The sequence below is a fragment of the Tenrec ecaudatus genome, chromosome X (genome assembly GCF_050624435.1).
Source record: "Tenrec ecaudatus isolate mTenEca1 chromosome X, mTenEca1.hap1, whole genome shotgun sequence".
NCBI lineage: Eukaryota > Metazoa > Chordata > Mammalia > Afrosoricida > Tenrecidae > Tenrec > Tenrec ecaudatus.
Window position 1 is genome coordinate 142,016,823 of NC_134548.1, and position 19,840 is coordinate 142,036,662.

Genomic DNA, 19,840 nt, shown 5'->3' on the forward strand with positions numbered 1-19,840 from the left:
ATCTCATGAATTCCTCTTCAGACTCTTGCAGCACAAGCAATGATTCTGAATGCAGGAAGATCACAGACAGGTGGGTGGAAAGTCCCTTGGGTCCAGTGGCGAGTACCACCAGTTGTTGATCACATGCTATCTCCTGAAATAGCTGAAAGGCAACTACTCATTTTGGGGGCAGTGACTCTGTTTATTCCATCTCCTTTTTATACTTCTGACATCGTTCAATACTTTGCCTACAGAAACTTTAAATATTGTAATTTTAGTCTTGATGTGTATCTATATTCTGTCACCTTGGAATATAAGGAACCCTGGTAGCACTGTTTAGTAAACACTGGACTGCTAATCACAAGGTAAGTAGTTCAAACCCACTAGCCTTTCATCAAGAGCAAGATAAGGTTATCTACTCTCTTCAAGATGTTCAGCTTTGGAAACCCTATGAGTCAGATGGTGTGTTGGTGGATATGAGCTTTATCGCATAGATACCTGGAAAAGAACAGCTCTCAACGGAGCTTTGCTGTTTGCTGAAGTAAATCTGCAGTTTTCAGGCATGATAAGGCACACACACCAAAATGTTCCATGGTGAAGTGCATGGAGCCTTTCTCTGTGCTCAGCTTCAATGCACATGGCCAAAATCCATCAAGAAACCTCTATTGAGCCATTGTTCTGTACCCACCCATGGGTCAGCTGCTATAGGATAGACAGAGAAAGCGGTTTTGACTGTACGTGCTTACAACCTCATTATGAAATAAAATTGACAAGCAAAACAATTAGGTAACAGACAGCATGTGCATGTGATGAGCTTGATGGTTCAGAAGTAGGCACTGCAGGTGTTAAAAAATGAAAGTGGATGAGAAACGAGGTCATTATCAAGAACTTTGTATAATTTTCTAATTGACTGGCAAGAATTTACATCCACAATCAATGCTCATGGAAGCAGAAATCGAGAGTTCAAAGTGTGCACCGCATTGGGCAAATCTGCTGCACAGGCTCTCTGTGAGAGAGAGTCTTGAAAACCATGGGGCTACGTTGAGGAATAAGTTTCTCCTGACCGAAGCCATGGTATTTTTCAATTGTGCACGTGAAGGTTGGCCATGCAGCAAGAAAGACCCAAGAAGAATTGATGCATTGGAATTGTGTTGCAGAAAAAGAATATTGAAAGTGCATGGCGTGTTAAAAAGGACAAACAAACAGAAGTCTAGCCTTCGTGCTTTTTAGAGGCATGGATGGAGAGATTTCGGCTTAAATACTTTGGAGCTGTCGAAAGGAGAGACCAGTCCGTGGAGAAGAACATCCTGCTTGATAAAGTGGAGGGGCCGTGAAAAAGAGGCAGGTCCTCAATGAGATGCATTGACACAGTGGCTGTAACAATGGGCTCAAGCATAGAATCATTTGTGAGGATGAATCAGGGCCAGGCAGTGTTAGGGTCATTATGGGTCAGAACCAATTCAAGGGCACCTAACACAACAGCAAGCTATCAAATTAATTTCTCACAGTTTTATGGATGTTGGTAAAAGACAGGAGACTCCTGGACAAAATAAAGAAGACTTTATTATAGCAATAGGCAGAGGAGCAGCATTTTTCCATTTCTGCTAGAGTCCTAATGTGAGAAAGGCGAAATGATACCAAAACATGATATGTGCTGCATGCCTGTCTTTTGCTCCAGAGGAAAATATTATCTTTATATACCTGCTTGCCCTATAGCAGCGGTTCTTGACCTGTGGGTTGCGACCTTTCACAAGGGTCGCCTAAAACCATCGGAAAACACATAAGTATTTCACAATATATAATTACATATTGTTTTGTGATTAATCACTGTGCTTTAATTATGCTTAATTGTGTTCAACTTGTAGCAATGAAAATACATTCTGCATATCAGATATTTACATTACAATTCATAACAGTAGCAAAATTAGTTATGAAGTAGCAATGAAATTAATTTTATGATTGAGGGTCATCACAACATGAGGAACTGTATTAAAGAATCACGGCCTTAGGAAGATAGAGAATCACTGCCCTATAGACAACCTTGGCATAGTAGTCAAAAACAATGGCCAGTCGATCACTGGCTTAACGACATGCTAAAACCTGAGCCGAAATAGTCAGACAAGATCTCATGGAGTCCTGGCTTTGGCAGCAAGTGCAGATCACAGCACACATGATTCATGCAGACTCATCTCCATTAGAAAACAGATGTTCTAAAAAATGGTGAAATTCCTAAGGTGGCTGGTTAAATCCTAAAGTGTTCAGAGTTGTAAGTGGTCTCTGTCTAACCTGCTCATTTTATAACAATAGAGACTAAGCCCCAAAGAAGTGGGTTTAGTATCTTGCTATACAAGTAGCATATTTCTAAAGTCTGATAAGACAGGCATATTTAGTGCCCATTGACCAATGTCCCGTTTTTCACAGTAGAATGCTGTCTGGGAACTTCTTTAGAAACCAAATTACTACCTGCACCAAGTTTACACTAAGTTATTGACATCCACAGCACTCATTAAATGAACCATACATACAATACACCGAAGTCATTTTCAACTGAATCCAATCACACTTCACTCAAAAAAAGTACCTTGTGATACACTTAATGCCCAGCATTTTCAGGGGAATCTTTGACTAGATAATTTCAGACAAAGAGAAAATTTATAGAACCATGAAATAAATAGTGCTGATGAAATAGGCCACACGGCAAGGGTTGAAACCCAAACCTAGGGGCATAAAGGGCAATAATTGACTCTGATGACTTGGCCAAGTCGCTAAGGGGTCCCCGTTCGTCATTTACTCACCTCTCTGTGCTGTACCACTTTCTCCTGCCTTCGGTAGTTTCATGGATGGCACTCCTTGGTTTGCCTAGAGTTATGTCCAGTCCTACTGAGTGTGCACAGCCACAGAACATTGGGAAGGAGTAAGGAAATCTAAAAGCACTACTGAAAGCACAAGCACCTCAAAGTATAGATGGCATTTCTAGGAAAGCTGGATAAAAAATAATCATCTATTTGGAATGCAAGCGTGTTAAATTTAAAGATATTGAACCCAGCCCAGAAAGTCAGGAGAATGTGTTGCACAAATGAAAAGTCTACCCATGAATTCCTATACTGTATGAATTTTTCGGAGGGGGGGTAGTTCTTTTCAAATTTGGAAGTGTTGTTGTTGTTGTTGTTGTTGTTGCTGTTAGGTGCCGTCAAGTCCATTTGAACCCACAGCGACCCTATGCACGACGAGTCCATTTGAACCCATAGCGACCCTATGCACGACGAGTCCATTTGAACCCACAACGACCCTATGCACGACGAGTCCATTTGAACCCACAGCGACCCTGTGCACAACAAAAGGAAACATCGCATGATCCTGCGCCACCCTCAGAATTCTTCCTACACTTGAGACCATTGTTGCAGCAATTGTGCCAATCCATCTTGTTAAGGGGTTTCTTCTTCTTTGCTGCCCATCCACTTTACCAAGCATGATGTCCTTCTCCAGGGACTTGCCCCTCCTAACTGTAGGTCCAAATAATTGTAAGATGACATCTTGCCATCCTTGCCTCTAAGGATTTCTCTGGCTGTACTTCTTCCAAGATATCCTTTCAGCAGTCCACTTTCAATTTCCTTCTTCGACACCATAATTCAAACACATCACTTCTGCTTTCATCTTCCTTATTCAATATCCAAATTTCACATGCACCATGAGGCCATTGACAATACTATGTCTGGGTCAGGAATAGCTTGATCTTCAAAGTAACCTTGGTGCACCAGATTTACCTAATGCAGTTGCCTGCTCCTTCCATAAGTATTGATTGTAGATCCAAGCAAGACAAAATCTTTGACAACTTCAAAGTTTTCTCCCCTTATCATGATGTAACCTATTGGTCCAGTTGTGAGAATTTGGGTCCTCTTCACGTTGAGTCATAATCCATATGGAAGGTTGCAATCCTTGATCTTCATCAGCAAGTGCTTCAAGTCCGCCTCACTTTCATCAAGAAAGGTTGTACATCTGCGTATTGCAGATATTTAATAAGCCATCCTACCGTCCTCATTCACTTCCTGATGGGAAGTGTATTAAGATTTAAAAGCCATGTTCTTCACCCTCAAGGTTCCCAATGCTGTAAAGTGACTAAAATGTCACTACCACTTGTTACTTCTTTATGAAGACATAGTTTGTTGTGGCTTCCTAAGTATGGTGGTCTGCTGTGGTAAAAATTACAGCCCAAAAAATTCTATGGGACATTTTACCCTGTCTTATAGCAGTGGGTTACATATTCCTATAGCAGCGGGCTGTTAATCACAAGATCGTGATTTTGAATCCACCCGCTCCTTCTTGGGAGAAAAATATGGTTTCTCTTCATGTAAGAGCAGCATTACAGTTCACACATGCAGGTGTTCTTCTTCCACGTGGAGGTAGTTGAAGCCTCACTTAGATTACTGCTTGTTTGAAGACAAGCCTTGAAGATCGCAGACATTATTCTTTATGATAACCAGGCATTATCTGATTTCCTCACCACCTTAGCTATCGCAGTCATATCTCTTCATGAAGGGAAGTAGCAAGTGGGACCATGTCATGAGAACTAATTGTTCATAGATTACTATGTGATCCAAGGATTGTAAATAAGAAAATCCAAATCTAGAGAAGAGAGTGGTATCAAAACTTGAGTTCCGAACACCCGATTCCCAGAAAGCTGGGGATGATGGTGGAAGCCCAAACTCCATTTGCAGGGTCCCCACATGGATTAAGACTCCAGCGAACCCATTCGGACCATAGTCCAGAGATGTGACTGGCCTTGATACCAGACAGAGAGCACTGTAAACTTGATTGTGACACACGTAGTTAGGTTAGAATGTCAAACCTTATCATTTGATCTCCCCCTTTTGACTCATTTTAAAGTTGTTTCAGTTTTTTTTAATTTTCTGCTTTATTTCCCATTGAGGTTTTCCTGGATTTTGTCTGGTCATTGTTGTTGGAGTTTTGGGTGTGTTTTGTTTGTTGTTTTGTTTCATATGATTTTCTTTATATGAAATTTAGGCTAGGAAAATCTATAGAAACAGTAACCTAGGGATATGGCAGGGGCGGATGGGGGAAATAGGGGAGCGGACAACAATCAGTATAAGAAAGAGGATGTTCTGAAATCAATTGTGGTGATGATTACACCACTCTACTTAATAGGATTGAGCTATTAAATTGTATGATATGTGAATTATATGCCAATAAATCTGTTGACTAAAAAATAAGAATTATAGTCTCAGAAACACTTTGGGGCAGTACTACTCTGTTCTATAGGATTATTATGAGTCAGAGTTGACTCAATCGCAGTGAGTTTGGTTTTGTTATCAGGTCACTTTGAGTTAGAATAGACTCAGCAAGATTTAACAATAGTGTTTAGAAAAGAGAGTTGATAATTGTATTGTAACCAGAAGACTAAACTCAAAGTATTACGTTGTTTGGGTGACTCCAGAGAAATAAATGGTACAATTGGCATGGTTCAGTATTATGGGGGGGGGGGATAGCCTTCAAATAATTAGTACTATGTAAAAGTGGAATGGAAGCCAAGTAATAAAGGAAGAACCTTCTGAATAGTATATTGCATTAGCATCACTACCATTCCCATAGAGTTTAGTGCCGTACAGGGTCTAACAGACAGCATCTTAATATGTGGTGCTTCCACTAGACACCAGGACCCTCCCACACCTCCTGGCTCTTTGAACCATTGACTTAAGGACTTGATCAGAGGAGTCAGAGCAAGCCAACAGAACTCCATTTTCTTTAGAAATTTCGTGTTATGTGGCTGTAGGATATTGGAGGATGGAATTCTTTCAAATAATCTAAACTTCAAACTAAGCCCATATTACAGATACTGTGAATTGCATAGAAGCACTCTGGACAACTTGAGATCATTCTTGCCTTTATATCTGTACACTCTAAAGCCACTTGGAAAATCGAACATTGCCACTCTTTATGCCAGGCTGAGATTGCCAATTGTTTTACTTTATGCTCCTTCTGAGATCTTCTACCAGCTAATTTGAGTGTCACCCTTATTTGTATCACTTACATCACAGCAGCATATCTTTATTCTCCACAAACAAGAGCCATGAGACATATATTATGCATAATGATCCCAGTAGCTCCTTCTAGGATGTAGAGTCCTCGTAGTTTCTTCCCTGGCCTTCATGGAACTCCCTGGCCTACGTAGGATATTGCAAATCCCTTGCCACTACTCTGGGCCTACAGGCCGACACCTTTTCCTGCATGTGTCTGGGAAAAGGTGGGGAAAGACACTGATAGGATACACCTGTGCGTACTTGCTAACAGGACACATTGTGACTGCCCTCTTGCTGGATATAAAATGAACCCTCTGTGAAGTGGGAGAGGGGATTTTACTATCAGAAAGAGCCAGGAAGAGTGCATCCTCTGGACTCCAAGATTCCTGTGCAGTGAACCTCCTGGATCCAGAAGATAGCTATGACATTAGAGGAGCGGCCACAGAACCAGGATCCAGAACATGAACTAGAGTAGTAGACTTCCCAGCCCACAGAACAACTAAAGTTGAGTGCTTTGGGGCAGAAGGTTGGCTTATGGCATGGGTGCCCCTGGGAACTTAATGGAGGGAGTTGGACTTGCTGACCCACAGAAGATTGACCTGAGTGCTTCAGGCAGAGCCTTACTGGAGTGGGGTTCCTGTGGGCACTTAATTCAGGGTGCTGAGCTTGAGCTGAATGCCTTTGGGTTGAGGCTGACAGTGGAGTGGCATGCCATTTGGATGTTTACCAGAAGTCTGGAAAGAAGTTTTCCCTGAGCATTTCTCACCTACTTTGTAAACCTTAGTAAACACTTTAATCATTAACATTGTCTGTGAGTTCTGGGTGGTCATGAAAACAAATATTAGAACATAAAGAAAAAGGAGATCGCATTGTTTGTGACAACTTTGGGGTTCACTGCAAGTGTAGTGGCTCTAAACTCATTGTCCAGACCACAAGGAACAGATAATGTAAACCTTCTTTCGATCTTTGCACATTTTCCGTTCATATAAGTGTGCTCAGGCACTACATGTTGGCACAGTATCCACTGCCCAATAATGAAGGGAAATCGATCACTTGGATGCCTCTACTAGCCTGATTTTTTCTCACAGACATACAAGGTTTTCCCCTTTACACTTTCTGTCTGTAGAACTTGTATTGTATTATATAATCCTCTAGCTTCTAGTTCACCAAGTCTGGCTCTTTATATGCTAAAAGGAAGAGATAAGAGAATTTAGAAATATCCTCTCCATGAACAATATGTAGCTTTCCAGCTGTTTTCCTAGTATAAGATTCTATTTTGAATGTCAAAAGCTGAAAGTTAATGTTTTCATTTTTCATTTGTAATCTTATTTCCTTGGCAGTAGATGGATGCCTTGAACTGAGGAAAGAAATAAAAACAAAAAAAACAGGTATGCAAATGAGAAAAGTGCATAATACTTTTTTCCAACTATACATCAGGATTTTTTTCATGAGTATGTAACAGAAAGTGATTCAAACTAAGCAGAAAAAGAGACTCAAAATGAACAGTTTGAAGAATAACTTGCTTCAGGTACAAGTGGATCCAGGAACCCTTAGGTGGACAGACTATTTCCTTCTGCAGAGATAAATGGCTAGCTATAGTCCCTGGTTTGTATCCTCCAAACTTAGGGAAACACAAATAGGGAAAAAGAAAAAGAGAAAAAGGCTTTTTTTGTGCTATCCGTCTGATAGATCCTATTTAGATATGTTTCCCACTCCTAGACCAATCACTATTTCCAGGGAATACAGTAGGATAAGAATCTCATCCTAGATTAGATGATTACCAATACAGGCAAAAATGGAGAGTATCATGATTAACAGCTATACCAGGACCACATAGAATGGGAAAAGTACCTCAAAGGACAGAGTTGAGTGTAACTAAGCATCAGAAAACTATACAAATATTACCTTAACCCTTACAACTTCTCAACTTATTATTTTAGTAATGCTTGCCCAAAGGACTTTGGGTCTCCACTCCAACCCCTTTCATTTTTATTGATATAATTGTTTGGGATCTTTTTATACCTAATACCTAATCCTGTTGACACCTCATGATCACACAGGCTGGTGTGCTTCTTCCATGTGGGCTTATTTGCTTCCCTGCTAGATGGCTTCTTGTTTAACTTCAAGCCTTTAAGACACCAGAAGCTATATCTATTGATAGCCAGGCACCATTCGCTCTCTTTACCGCATTTGCTTATGCACCCATTTTGTCTTCAGTAATTATGTCGGGAAGTTGAGTATCAAGCAGTGCCAGGTTATTAGAACAAAATGTTCTTGTGCTAAGGGATGGCTTGAGTAGAGGTCCACAGTCTGTCTGCTATCATAATACTTAACATATAAATTTATATACATTGTTCTCTATGCCTTTCATTATAACTTAATATTTTACATATATACATGCCTATAGCTATACCTCTATAAATAGCTTTTGCCTCCTATTTATTTCCTCTCGTTTCCTTTCACCTTCTTCCTATCCCACTATCATGCTCACCCTCCATTCTGCTCTCAGTAATTTCTCTCAGATACATTGCACTTGATCATACTTCACCAGGCATTATACACCCTCCAAGCCATCAATTTTAGACCTATTGTTGTTCCCTTATTCCTGAGTTTGTTGGTTCACCACTACCCCCACCACCCTATCTTCTCCCATGTCCCTCCGGAAATGCTGGTCCCATTGTTTTCTCTTCAGGATCATTTGTCCAGCCTATCTTATATAGATAGACAAAGGGCAAAAGAAAAACAAAAACAAACAAAACGGGGGGAGGGGGGCGGAATAGTTCTAGGTTTGTCTACTGACCTTTATGTATGTTTTCTGATCAAGTGTGATAAGGTGCCAAGCCCTGTTCCCCATGTCAGAAAACTATTTTCAGTATTCCTCAAGTACTTGGTTACTTTGCTTCCCTTGCCGCCCTGTTGCACTCCCTTCACATTTAACCCTGCTGTGCATGGGGCAGACAAGGCACACTTTCTGCAGAGTGTCTCCAGTGCTTCCCCCATAGTGCTATGGGTCATTGAGGTAACATGTGGCTTCTGGTGGGGCTGGCCCTATGGTCTGGTCCTCTCTGTGCATTGGCTGCTCCAAGCAGGGATGTTGTCTCTGGGGCTTGGTGGGCCATAATGAGATTCTCTCTCCCTCTCTCTCTCTCTCCCCCTTAGTTCACTCCTGTGTCGTGTGGGCAGACCTGCCTTTCTTCTTGCCTTCAATGCTGCCCTCTGTATTGCCTTCTTCTGGGAAGGGGAATCAACATAGCTCGGCTTGGTTTCCACCACCCCACATCCCCAGCCCCGTCATTTTCTCTGCTAGTTCACTGCTCTCTGCCAGTGTATTGCCCTGAAGGCTTGGCACTCTGGGATGAGGTCTGGCCCCTCTCCCCTTTTCCTGTGGAGACATAAACAATACCCTCCCCATGGGTGTATTAGTGCCGTGTTCCCCATCACCCTCGGTGTTTTTTCTTCTCTCTTTCCCCCCTCCTTTTTAGTTGGCTGCCACGTGCATCCCTGAGTTGGGTCAGACCCTTGCCAATGTGCCTGGACCTTGACCCATGATTTATACATTAAATAAGTTAGCTGATTTTTTATAATAAGCCTAAATTCATTAAATAGGAGTCTCTTAAACAACTGGTACTGGCAAAATTGGATTCCCACTTGCAGAAAAATGAAATTGGATCTCTTCATATTAAAAAAACAACATGACAATATATTAAAGACCTAAATATAAAATTTAAAGCCATGAAGATCATTAAAAAATAAATAGGAACAAATTTAGGGACCCTAATACACGGCTTAAATATGTGATCAAACATATATAAAGGGTAAAAAGAGGATGTGAAGACTAGGAAGAAATGTTTTACAACAGCTTATCAAAAAAGGGACTATTTTCACAATGGCATATACTTTTTAAAAAAGGACTAACTTCTAAATTTTTTAGAAACCTTTTAACACCTCAACAACAAAAAGACAAATAATGTCATTTAAAATGGACAGATGATATGAATAAATACTTAACCAAACAGGACATTCAGGAAACAAACACACACATGAAGAAATGCTTCTGAAAATTAATCATTAGAGAGATGCAGTTTAAAACAGCAATGGAATATAATCTCACAATACTACTAGCCGCTAAGATCAAAAATACAAAAAAACAACGAATGCTAATGGAGGTGTGAAGAAACTGCTGGTGGGAAATAATATCATATCCAGCTATCTCTCCACGAGATATAAATCCTAGAGAAATTAGAGCTTTGATTCAAACAGATACAAGGGGTTTCAAAAAGATTGTGGAAAATGGGATTAAAAGGTAATGTCATTTTTAATGAACTTTTTAAAGCCTTCTCATGTATGTATAACCACATTCTTAATAGCACTATTCACAACAACAAAAGGATAGACACAATCTGCCTATCATAAAGAAGCCACGGTGCATACGCTACAATGGTATACGAAGCAACACTGAAAAATAATGACAAATCTAAAAACACCTCATAACATAGATGAACCAGTGCTGGGAGATCAAGGGAAGGTAAATCACTAAGTAGAGGGTAGGCTTGGGTGACAGAAAATGTCATATATAATAGTGGGGAAGTCAACACAAAATGATTTAGCAAAGGAAGACACTGGGAGGAACCCATGAGTTAAAAGGCACCAAAGGTAAATACTATTGCATACACAGCCTTCAATAATAATAAGAATAATCTATAGATGGATTTACAGGTGAACACATAAACTAAATGGGAGTAGTAACACTATGGGATTATACCCACACAGATGATAGATAATAGATAGATAGATAATTTGACAGAGGCTATTTCTATGAACCCAGTGGTGTAATGGTTACGCATTGAGCTGTTAAACACAAGGTTACTAGTTCAAAACCACCAGTCAATGTCAAGGAGAAGGAGGAAGCTTACTGATCCTATAAAAATTACAGTCTCAGAAACCCACAGGGCCAGTTCTACCCCATCCTATAGGGTCACTATGGATCAGAATTGACTGATTTGGTTTTTATTTATATGATCAATAAATATACTCATTAATACAGTAGAGCACACAAGGAAGAGAGTTATAGAAATTTCCTAGCCATAACAAAATACCTGGGGAGAATGAATGATGGGTTTAAAGGCTCAAGCCCATACATAGTCTGAAGGGACATGTAGGTCAACTGGCAATGTTCTACATGCTACATTGTGGAGTAGTGCCTTAGAGCCTTAAAAGCTTGTGAGCAGCCATATAAGGTAAAAATAGTGCTCTCTCCCCACGCAGAGCAAAAAAAGAATACATAAATTTAATGATACACAGAAAGTACTAGTGAATCTCATGCAACCCAGCCTCCAAGAACCAGGAAACTAGAACTAGATGATGCTCAGCTACCACTGCAGAAATCTCTGGAAGGGATCACAATAGGAAGTCCTGCATAGAGTGGGAGAAAAATGGGGGCAAAACTCAAAATAACGTTTTAAAGTCCAGAGTTATTGGATTGGTACAACCCTGAGATGGTGGCCTCTTTTCACCCTTTGTATCAGCTCCTCATTTTTTCTTTCCTATCCCTCACGAAGCCTTGATCATTTGTAAATTATTATTTTCATATCTTACACTGATCTCTGTGTCCCTTCATTCACATTTCTCTTGCTCATACCCCTATGGGGGGTTGGTTATACATCGATCATTATGATCAGTTTCCCCTTTCTTCCCCCACCTTCCCCCTACCCTCATGGTAGGGCCATGATAATGGGGTGGTGGCGGGCGGGGGAGAAAGCATTAAAGAACTAGAAGAATCTTGTATATTTCCTCGGTGCTATACTGCACCCTGGCTGGCTTGTCCCTTCCTTGTGACCCTTCTGTGAGAGGATGTCCAATTGTCTACAAATGGGCTTTGGGTCTCCACTCTGACCTCCTGCCCCCTCATTCACATCAATATTAATTTTTGTTCTGGGTCTTTGATGCCTGATACCTGATCCCATTTACACCTCATGGTCACACAGGCTGGTGTGCTTCTTCCATGTGGGCTTTGTTGCTTCCCAGGTAGCCTTTAAGACTCCAGATGCTATATCTTTTAATAGCCAGGACATTTACAGAGGTATACATACACACACACATAAGTAATTATATTCATATATAATGATAGGAACATAGTTTTATGAACATATATTATATGTTAAATAATAAGGTAGCAGACAGATCTTGGGCCTCCACTCAAATACTCCTTCGATGCAAGAACACTTTGTTCTAATAACTTGGCATTCTTTGAGGGTCACCTTCCTGACATGATCACTGAAGACAAAATGGGTGCATAAGCAAATGTGGGGAAGAAAGCTGATGCCCATGAAAAAAAAATTCAAGATCTTATCCTAAAGTTTCTGCTTCCTGTGTAGGTGGGGGTGGGTGAGAAATCTACCTGAAAATGACTTGAGCTTGGGAAAATCATGTGTAATTTAATTTAGAAAAAAATGTAATGTGCTGATTCAAAGACCCCAGTGCTGTGGAGCAAACTCATGCACCTGACACATATATTGTGGTAGACTCAGAGATACATCACCCAGATGACCCAGCAAAGAACTTGCTGCGTCATTATGAGGATTGCGGTCTGCAGATAGTCTCCAGCTGTCCACTCTTTGAGGATTCTATCTCAATAGCAGAGAGCCAGCAGTAAACTTCCTGGGAAACCTACTTTTTTTGACTGAGAATGAGGGATCTCAAGGCCCAGATGTTTTTGCTCAGCGTGGGATGAGTTTGCTGGCCTGTGCCCAGTCCAGGTTCTCACTGCCCTCAATCCCCAAGTGGCCAAGGCTTTGTTAGGCCTCTGTTTAAGTGTGACTTCTGTTCAATTCTGCTAAGGCTATCTGTATGGATACCAATTCCTATCTGTCTAACCTATCTCTTTATCCTATCTACCTATTTAAATTCTTCTTCTCAGTCAAATATGGCTTAACAATGCCTGTATTGACATCTGCCTGAGTTGTTTAAAGGATAAAAAGAGCCATGGATATGAAATAAATATTGAGGTTCTAAGCTATGCCTACCAGTCTCTCTCTCTCTCTCTCTCTCTCTCTCTCTCTCTCTCTCTCTCTCTCTCTCTCTCTCTCTCTCTCTCTCGCTCTCTCCCCTTCTCTCTCTCGCTCTCTCCCCTTCTCTCTCTCTCTCTCTCTCTCTCTCTCTCTCTCTCTCTCTCTCTCTCTCTCTCTGTCTCTCTCTCTTTATCATCTATCTTGTTTCTATTGATTCCAACTCATAATGACCCTATAGGATGGAATAGAAATGCCTCAGGGTTTATAAGACTAAATCTTTTCATTTTTAAAACTTTTACTTGTAATTTGGGTGAAAGTTTATGAAGCAAATTGGTTTTTTCATTGAACAATTGCTACACCTTTTGATTCATGCCATTGATAGCAACCTCGATGATGTCACAGCATTTCTCCCGCATCTTCCCTGTTTCCCATTTTCCTTCTTCCCTAGCCCTTCCTGCCTTCTGAACTTTATCCATGGGCAAATGCTCTCCTTTGATATCGTATGGTTGGCTCTTCGAAGGAATAGGTACTTCCATGGTGCTATTGTTCACTTTATAGAAAAACAGGGTGAAAGGAGGCCACCATCTCAGGGTTGTACCAATCCAATAACTCTGGGCTTTAAAACGTTATTTTGAGTTTTGCCCCCATTTTTCTCCCACTCTATGCAGGACTTCCTATTGTGATCCCTTCCAGAGATTTCTGCAGTGGTAGCTGAGCATCATCTAGTTCTAGTTTCCTGGTTCTTGGAGGCTGGGTTGCATGAGATCCATTAGTACTTTGGACTGATAGTTTCTGTGTATCATTAAATTTATGGCAATATATGTGCAAATGTGCTTGACACGATGGATATGTGGATTGTTTTAAGAGCTGTTAGAACCTCCAATAAAATGACTATTTTAAAAAATATTCTTTGTAATCAGTTCCCCCTTTCTACCCCACATTCCCTCCACCCTCCAGGCATCACCACTCATCACTGGTCCTGGAGGAGTCATCTGTCCTGGATTCCCTGTGTTTGCAGTTGCTATCTATACCAATGTACATCCTCTGGTCTAGCCATACTTGTAAGGTAGAATTGGGGTCATGATAGTGGGGTGGGGGGAGGAAGCATTAAAGAACTAGAGGAAAGTTATATGTTTCATCGTTGCTACCCTGCACTCTGACTGGCTCATCTCCTCCCCACAACCCTTTAGTAAGGGGGTGTCAACAGCAGAGAAGAGGGCAGGGGGAGACGTTGGACAGTGTAACACATGACAAAATAATAATAATTTATTAATTATGAAGGGTTCTTGAGGTGGGGGGAGTAGAGAGGGAGGAAGAAAACGAGCAACTGATATTAAGGGCTCAAGTGGAAGACAAATGTTTTGACAATGATGATGGCAACAAATGTACATATGCGCTTGACACAATGGATGTATGGATGGATAGTGATAAGAATTGTACACGCCCCGAATAAAATGATTTAAAAATATATCCCTTAAAATGAAAAAAAATTCATGGGCACGATATTTAGTATTCAAACCAGCGGGTGCTCTGTAGCCCAGGCAGCAATTACTCCATCCACATCCCCTGAGTATTCAGTTGCCTTCCATGCTGCTGGAGTCCTACTGTAAGCATCTGTGACTCTCGCTTCTAACCTAAAGGCTAGGTCTGCCAGTACTGCTGGCGAATTCATGTCCCCAGGAGAACTAATGACCCCAGGAGTATCCCGATGTACCCTGGTACTGTAGTGGACGATGCATTGGGCTGCTCCTAAAAAGACTGGTGGTTGGAACCCACCAGCTGCTCCTCAGGAGCACAGGGACTCTCCATGGAGTAGTTCTACTCTGCCTAGAGGGTTGTCCTGAGTCAGAATCGATTCAAAGACAGCAGGTTTGGTTTTGGTAAGTTAGGAGTCAGCCTCAGATAATGGCTGTTAAAGAAGAAATACCCTAGCTTCTGGCAGAGGGATAATGCTGAGGCTTGTTCTATATTGCCCACCGGAGTTCCCCAAGTGAGATTTCCCTCCAGTTGCCCATAGCAATAACCTTAATAGTATAATTTTGTTGAACCTCCTACTCCACTTTGCTATTCCATTCTTAGAACTGCCATTCCAATAAAATACTTGTCAAATCTTTACCTTAAGGTCCTCTTGAATAGGTTCCCAAACTTATTGGGTGTACTGGCCCTTTTCAAGAAAAGGAAAAAAAAAAAAGACTCTCTGGTCCCCTGGCAATGAAAACCTTCTGTACCATAGCCCATATCCAGGATAAAGTGTAGGTATCTGCTTTTGCAGTCCCTCTGAGTTGTTCCAGTCCCAACCAGGGGGTGGTATTACCACCTTAGGAAACAGGAGTACCCCAATCTAAGACAGGCAAGTTCGTTCAAAATGATTTGTTTCCAACATGACATATCCATCATAAAAATCCTTTTCGACCTGAATCTTGTCTCCAAATGCTGCACCATCAATTAGTCAGTCCGTCCCTACAAACCAGAAACCAAATTTGCTGGCATCAAGTCAATGCTGACTCATAGCGACCCCCTGTGGGATTCGACTCTTTCCGGGAGGAGAAAGCCCAGTCTTTCTCCCACAGAGACACTGGTGGTTTTGAGCTGCCGACCATTAGCATCACGCTCAATGCGTAACCACTACACTACCAGGGCTCTTCAGTCCTTTAGACATACCCCCAGCAAAGGGCCCTTTCTTTAATATTCAGACTCCCCACATTTTAGACAGAGTGCTGACAAGGCTAAAACTATAATATTTTTTGCTTTAGTTTCCCTCCCACTAATCCCCTACCCATGTGAAAGTGTGTAGCATTTTACTCCAGCACCTTGGTTCTAGTTAATCCCATGTAAAACTATTTCATCTATTTAGTGCATAACTATTGCTTTAGACATGTTTTGTTCTTTAAAGGAATTAATAGAATAAAGGAGGGAAAGAGTCTTTTATTAGTCTACATTATTATTTCAGATATTTGTCTTTATTTATTCCTGTGGATGAATTACTATCTAATGCTATTTTCTTGCTCTAATGTAACTCCCTCTTCCCTCCTTTGCGTTATTATCATATATATTACATCTCTGAGTGCGATAAGCCCAAGACAATTTTATCAGTGGTATATTATGCAGCTGTTTTTTAAATCAGTTAAGAAAAAAATATGCATGTGTGTGGGTAGTCCTTTATAATTATTTACTTTGTTCTTTTGTGTATAGTCAGAGTGACTTTTGGGGTGAGTTCCTGTCATCTTGAAGAATTTTCTCTAGTATTTCTTATTAAGCAGGTCGGCCAGCAACAAAGTTTGTTGTTTTCATTTCTGGAAATGTCTTTATTCTACCTGCATTTTTTAAAGGAAATTTTGTCAGATATAAATTTCTTAGTTGACAGGCTTGTTTGGTTTCTTTCAGCACTTTGAAAATATCATCCCCCTACCACCTCTCCCCCATTGTAGAGAAGTCATTTTTCTCTTGCTGTTTCCAAGACTTTTTCATTGTGTATGCCTTTCAATATTTTGACTAGGAAGAGTCTGGGTGAGGCTCTCATAGAGTTTATCCTACTTGGAATTTGTTGAGCTTTGTTGAAGTGTAGATTAATGGTTTTTCATCAAATGCTGTAGGATTTCTAGCCATTATTTATTCAAATATGTTTTCTGCCATGCCCCGCTCTCCCTCCTCCTGAGATCACGAGTATATTAGAGCATTGAATGGTGTCACACAGGTCTCTGAGGCTCCGTTCATTTCTCTTTGCTATTTTCCATTCTGTTTTCAAGATTCCACAATCTCTGTTGATCCGTTTTCAGATTCACAGATTATTTTCCTACCACTTTAAATCTTCTGTTGAATCCTTCTGTTAAATTTTTAATTATTACACTTTTCAATACTTGAGTTTTCATTTGGTTATGTATTGCAATTGCTCTTTATTAATATTTTCTATTTGGTGTCATTGTCATATCTTCCTTTAATTCTTTAAACATGGCTTCCTTTAGTTCTCGAAATATATTCATAATAGCTTCTTGGAAATTTTTGTTTGCTAAGCTGAACATCTGGGATCCTGCAGAAATAGTTTCTATTGCCCGCTTGCTTATTTGTTTTTCTCCTCTCAGTAGATAGGCCACCCTTTCTTTTTCTTCCCACACCTACTATTTTTCTGTTGTAAAAATGACAGTGGAGAATTTATTGTAGCCACTCTGAATCCTGACCCCACACCCCAGGGTGGTGTTTGTTTCTTATTCTGTCTGTCTGGTTACTGATATGCTTCAGGCAGCCCTGTGGAGGTTTTTCCCCTGAAGTGGAATGACCTTTGAGTCGCTCCTTAGTTTGGGTTTTGGTTGTTTTATTTTTAAAACTTAGCATTCTAGGGGTCATTGTTTGGTTGGCATAATTCAATGGCTAATCAATGATTTGTCAGAGGTTGTGTTGAAATACTTTTAACCAGTAAGGCCATTTGTTGATGAATTTGTAGGGAACCTGGAAATGCTTTGAATATTCAGATACTTTACAAGTTTACCTTTGCAAACTTTCCCATGAAGTCAGAGATGAGTGTCTTGCTTAGGTCCTTCCTGGTAATTTGTAAGTTAATAGAGTCTTGCATCGGAGTGCAGCTTTCAGGACCAGCAGGAGAAAATGGGATTTCATCAAACACTTGGTTGACTGTCTATTTTCTGAACCTCCTTGTCAAATGTCTTACTGGTCTGCTATTTTGTTGGCTTTCCACCTCCAAGACTAACCACAATGTTGGCCTTACCTAACTTTGGCCACTGATAGCTTTATTGTATTTGAAAACACCTTTGAACATGGATTCTCACACTGTTCCTAGCACCGCCATTCCCTCTGGCAGCATTAATGTGCATTCCTGACCTCACAGATGGAAGATAGGGTTGCCTCCCAGCTCAGCCCCTTGTTAGATGTGTGGTCTGGGGCAAATAATTTCGCTTCTCTGTGACTATTTCCTTACTACAGAATTGAGGTGACTGATAGTAGTACCTACAGTTTATTTGTAAACTGTCGAGCACATGGTGCCCACTACGGACATGATTCCAGTTGAAAAACTTACTAGTTATGTGAGCTTAGACTTTCCTGTTTTCATGTAGAGAATGGGATGAGGGTACAAGCCCAGGAAAAGTGTGATTAAATTAACTTTTTCTTTCGTTATGGTGGAAATGAATATTACAGTCAGCCTTTGGGACGATTTGTCTCTACTTTTTTTAAAAAAGCACTTAATTTTTAAGATGTGCTTCTATAACTTTAGAAGTAAACAAAATATGCTGGAAAGTTGTCTTTTTTTCTATGACTAAAGTCACTGTGAAAGACTTGAACAATAACCAAAAGATGGAAGACACAATAGATGAAGTATTCACTATGTTTTCATGCATCCACTCAGTGAAATATTTGAAGCCATTAGAAATGATAGGCAATAAAAGCTTATAAGCAGCCATCTAACAAGCACCTGCTGATGTCTTCCTGCCTAAGGAAAATAAAACAAAAAAAGTTAGGACTCAAGGAAGTTGTGAATCCAACGGAAACCAATTAACGGTCCTTGTAAACAGCAACCAGTCCCTGTAAAAGGACATCATGCTTGATGAAGTGGCGGGGCAGTGAAGAAGAGGAAGGCGCTCAACATGATGGATGGACCCAGTGACTGCAACAATGGGTTCAAGCATAACAAGAATTGTGAGGTTGGCACAGGACAAGGTAGTGGGTCATTATGAGTCGGAACCAACTCAACAGCAACAAGGACCTTAAAATCAATCAAGGGTGCCTCAGGGATGTATCTTTTCACCATGCCTAGTCTTGGTGAGCAAGAAGCTGGACTCTATGAAGAACACAACCCCGGTCTTGCAGGAAGGCTCATTAACATCCTGCGATATGCAGATGACCAAACCTTGATTGTTGAAAGTAAGGAGGGTTTGAGACATTTGCTGATGAAGATAGAGGATTGCAACCTTCGGTATGGATTATGACTCAAGGTAAAGAGGGGACCCATAGGTAACATCATGACAATCAGAGAACAGATTGAAGTTGTCAAGGATTTCATCTTGTTTGGATCCACAATCAATTTTCTTGGAAGCAACAATAAAGAGCTCAAACAGCGTATTGCATTGGGAAAATCTGCTGCACAAGGCCTCTTTAAAGTGTTGAAGAGCAAAGATGTCGCTTTGAAGACTATGGTGTACCTTGCCCAAGCTGTAGTATATTCTTCAGAAGACCGAAGAATCCATGCCTTTGAATTCTGGTGCAGGTAAAGAATATTAAAAGCACAGAAGAGCAAACACATCCATCTGGGAAGAAGTACTGGCAGAAAGTTCCTTAGAAGTGAGGATGATGAGATTTTGTCTTTCTGTCTTTGGATCAGTTATCAGGAGAGATATCATTCTCGAGAGACCAGTCCCTGGAGAAGGACATCATGCTTGGTAAAGTGGAAGGGCAGTGACAAAGAGAAAGTCGCTCGGGCAGATGGATGAACACAGTCGCTGCAACAATGGTCTGAAACATAGCAACTGTGAGGATGGCACCGGACCTGGCAAGGTTGTTTTTTTCAGTTGTGTATAGGGTTGGTACGCGTCAGAGCAGCACCCAACAACAACGCCGGTAGCACTTGTCTAAGAGGAGACCTGGTGGCATAGTAGGTTACATATAGACCTGCTAACTGAAAAGGTGAGAGTTCCAACTGACCAGCTATGCAGTGGGAGAAAGCTGCGGCTGCCTGCTCCCATGAAGACTTAGCCTAAGAAACCCACAGCAGTTCTACTCTGTCCTATAGGGTTCCTATGACTAGAAGTCAGCACGATGATGGTAAGTTTTGTTTTCTTTGCGTATTCTTCTTCTAAGAAAAGATTAATTTAT